Source organism: Perognathus longimembris, chromosome 17, assembly GCF_023159225.1.
Source record: "Perognathus longimembris pacificus isolate PPM17 chromosome 17, ASM2315922v1, whole genome shotgun sequence".
Taxonomy (NCBI): Eukaryota; Metazoa; Chordata; class Mammalia; order Rodentia; family Heteromyidae; genus Perognathus; species Perognathus longimembris.
Window position 1 is genome coordinate 13521308 of NC_063177.1, and position 4060 is coordinate 13525367.

The 4060-nt window shown below is 50.7% G+C and overlaps 1 non-coding gene across 1 annotated transcript; it reads left to right on the plus strand.

Annotated features, from left to right (window-relative positions):
* The first annotated feature begins 2160 nt into the window (after positions 1 to 2160).
* Trnaw-cca lies at positions 2161 to 2232 on the plus strand. The gene has a single exon. It is a non-coding gene; the product is annotated as a tRNA-Trp (tRNA).
* Positions 2233 to 4060: the final 1828 nt, after the last annotated feature.

The window sequence follows — 4060 nt, forward strand, 5'->3', positions numbered from 1 at the left end:
TATGAATCTGATACACTGCCCTAGATACCCCACTTCCTGTCCACAATAGGTCCAATGCACCCTGAGCCACTAGAAAATGGAATTAATAATCACACCATGTGCTGGGCTGACCTTCCCATCCCTAAGGACGGAGATAAAAGCCCAGGCATCAGCTTGGGCTCAGCCCCTCTAGGATCCCTAGCTAATTCCAAATGTTTGCTATTCTACCAGCCACAAAGAAACAGTGCTGTTATTCTTTCCTCTTCCACCTGTTAGAGGCAGCTTGGAGAGCCCTCCTGAAGCTTGGGCAGCAGACAAGTCTTGCAGGGAGCCCAGGTGCCGCATGGTTCCTCTTTATTTTTATGGGGCCCTTCCAGATCTTTCTTGAATCAAGATGGATGTTTCTTGTTCTTAAACAGACCAAGATTGTCATCTTTTTATATAAAATGAGTTAAAAGTTTATTGTTATTATAAAAGTGATGTACAGAGGGATTATAGTTACATCAGGACAATATCACCCCTTCCCTCTAATGAGCTTTGCAAATTTTATTTATTCACTTAATAGGAAGGAAAAAAACAGTATTGTCCAAAAGCAGATATTTGAGATTCCCACAAAGCGAACAATGAGACCTTTAAAATTATTAACTCAAACGCAGAGACAGAATAACAAGTGAAAAAATTAATAATAAAAATATATATAAAAATAAAGTACACGTAGGTAGAGGAGTAAAAAAAATTAATAAAAAATCAGTCAGGAGCTGATGGCTCATGCCTGTAATCCTACTCAAGAGGATGAGATTTGAGGACTGAGATTTGAAGCCAGCGTGGGCAAGAAAGTCCTTGAGACCCAGCTCCAATTAACAAGAGAAAAAAAAAAAAGCCACAGGGCGTAAGATATCACAAGAAATGTACACACTGCCCTACTATGTAACTGTACCCTTTTTGCACAACACCTTGTCAAAAAAAATTGTATTCAATTAATAAATAAATTAAATTAAAAAAAAAAAAGCCACAATCGTGGAGCTGTAAAGCACAGTGCCCAGGCCCTGAGTTCAAGCCCCAGTACCGACACAAACACAAAAAATAATATTGTCACGGGTGCAGCTAAGGAACGCTATAGCTCCATCTGGGTACTGGCTCGGTATCTGCACTTTGTGAAAATCCAGCGGTTGGTTGTGTGCCACCCATATATGGCACGTATGGAATATATAAGGCCTACCTGTATACAGCAGGCAAAGTCTAGGAGCGGAAAGGTTAGCAGCGGCCGGCTGTGCTCCGCAGGATTTCTCGTGATGCCCATTTCCTTCCGCCCTCCCTTCATGAAATGCTCACACTTGATGGAAAAGGTTGCGTCGTCTCTCAAGCTTGCCCTCGAGGGTCCGCCGGCTCCGGCGTGCCCTCGCGGCCCCCCGCTTCTGTCCCTCCTGAGGGGACAGCACCCGAGGAAGCAGGCCTGGGGGGGGGGGGGGGGAGAGGCACCCTCAGACCCCATGTCCCGGCCAGGGGCCCCTGCGGCGGTGCCCCGGGGTTCACGGCCCGCACATCAGTGGCCAAAGCCCCTCTTAGGATCAGGGGAGCAGGACGAGGTGCACGACCACCGCGGCTGCCCAGTGACCAGAGGCCTCCGCCCCGCCGCCCGCCAGCCTGGGCCAGGCCCCGGCGTCCCCGCGCCCACTTTGTCCCCTCGCCCGCCCGCTCCAGCGGAGTCGCCGAGGCCCCGGGGGGCCCGCAAGCTCCGCGGTCCCCTCCCAAGCCGGGGTCCCCCCTCCCGGCCACGGGGTCCCCTCCCCTCCTCACCCCTCACCGGGTCCCCTCTCCCCGCGAGCGTCCCCGAGCTTCACTCCGCGTGTCCCCTCGGACCCGCCCTCTCCTCTACCCCCGCCCGCCGCAGCCCCGGGCCCCTCGCCCCCGCGCCCCGGGCCGGGCACTGTCGGAGCCGAGGAGGCGGAGCCCAGCGTCGGCTCCCGGGTGCCTGCGCAGACGCGGCGCCGCCGTTCGGGCCCCATTGGCCCGGAGGCGCCGGTTCCCGTCCCGGAGCAGCTGGGCTCCGAGCTCTTCTCCCGTTTCCCCGGGCCTGAGGTCCAGAGGCGAGCCTGCTGCTCCATCCGGAAGCTCCCGAGCCGCGGGGGACAGCGCGGGCATAGCGAGGCCTTTAACGATGCGGAGTCTCTAGCTCGCTGTGACCTCGTGGCGCAATGGTAGCGCGTCTGACTCCAGATCAGAAGGTTGCGTGTTCAAGTCACGTCGGGGTCATTGTTGGTTTTTTTCATCGCCACCCACTGCAGAATAGGATGATTGGAATTAACGCCATACAAGTAGAAATTAGGCCTGCGCTCGATCCGTGGTCCTTCCAGCGCAGAGCAAAGCCCCTCTCCTTTTTCCTTTCCCTTGACAGCATCTACAGCGGATAGCTACAGAGAGCCATTTCTCCTGGCGACCGGCAGGAGGCGCTGCCGTAGCCGCCCACTGACACTCAAGATCCAGCCATCCAGTCCGGCGCTCCTCCAGGCCCCGCCCATTCGTCCGCCCCGCCCGCCAGCCCCTTGCGCTTCTCCCGCCTCCAGGTCACCTGGGTCGCCACAGGGGTCCCTGCGACCCGGAAGCACTGCTGCGTCACGTAATTCTACTCCGTGGTCTTGCGCCCTCCTTTCTTCCGGGTCCTGTTGGGCGCCTGCTGGTCACTGGTGGTCATTTTCACAGCTAGGCTGTTGTTACCCAATTCCTAGAAGGACTGTGAGTGCAACCATTAGGCCTGGACTCTCACCTCAGTTTTGTGTGTTAATACTCTTATTTTAAAAAATTTCTTCTGGTCCATGGGAAGATTGGTGTAGAGAAAAAAAAAATTCCGTTTATTTATTTATTTATTTTTTGCAGGACCCGGAGCAGAGCCTGGGCTCTGAGACTGTCATTGGGCCCATTTTACTCAAGGCTAGTGCTCCTACCACTTGAGCCACAGCTCCACTTCTGGCTTTTATTTATTTGTTTTTAAATTTTTAGGTTGTTAACTGGAAATAAGAGTCCCAAAGACTTTCCTGCCTCAGCTGGCTTGACACTGTGATTCTCATATCTCCCCCTTCTGACTAGGATTACAGTCATGAGCCACTGGCACCCAAGTTCCATAGAAATTTTAAACACAAAACCATACTACGTATGTTAATACAGGTTGAGTAGTCTTTATGCAAACGTTTTGGGACCAGAAGTATTTCAGATTTTATATATACATATAGTTTTGAAATATTTGTACATACATGAGATTTTATTTTTGAGATGGGATCCAAGTCTAAAGAGCCAACAACAGTAGGCATGGTGGCCCATGGGCTGATCTGCAGTGGAAGGGCTGGGTTTTAAATTCTGACTCCACCCTAGACGAATTGCAAGTGACTTAGGGCTATGTATTTAACCTTCCAGTGCCCAAATTCCTTATTTGTAAAATGAGAGTACTAATGGCTGAGACCTCACAGGCAAATTGAAAGACTTGAAGACTCCATACAGTGCCTGGCACATAGCAAACCACACAGACACTGACATGATTTTTATCCTTTTGGTGCCAGTCCTGGGGCTTGAACTCAGGACCTAGGCGCTGCCCCTTAGCTTTTTTTTTTCTCAAGGCTGACACTCTATATCTTGAGTCACAGTTCCACTGCTGGCTTTTTTTTTTTTTTTTAAGTTTATTTGGCTATAAAAGGCTCACAGACTTCCCTGCTTGGGCTAGCTTTGAACTGTGATCCTCAGATTTCAGACTTCTAAGTAGCTACGGTTATAGGTTGAGTCACCTGTGCTCAACAACTGGTGTGATTTTATTTATTTATTTATTTGCCTGTCCTGAGTCTTGAACTCTGGGCCTGGGCACTTCTATTTGCTCAAGGTTAGCGCTCTACCACTTGAGCCACAGCTCCACTTCAGGCTTTTTGTGGTTAAATGGAGATGAGTCTTATACACTTTCCTGCCATGGCTGGCTTTGAACCTCGATCTTTAGATCCCAACCTCCTGAGTAGCTAGGATTACAGGCATTAGTCATTGGTACCCAGCTAATTGTTGTGATTTTTATTGCCCCTCAAATCATTTATAGTTTCAAGACTAA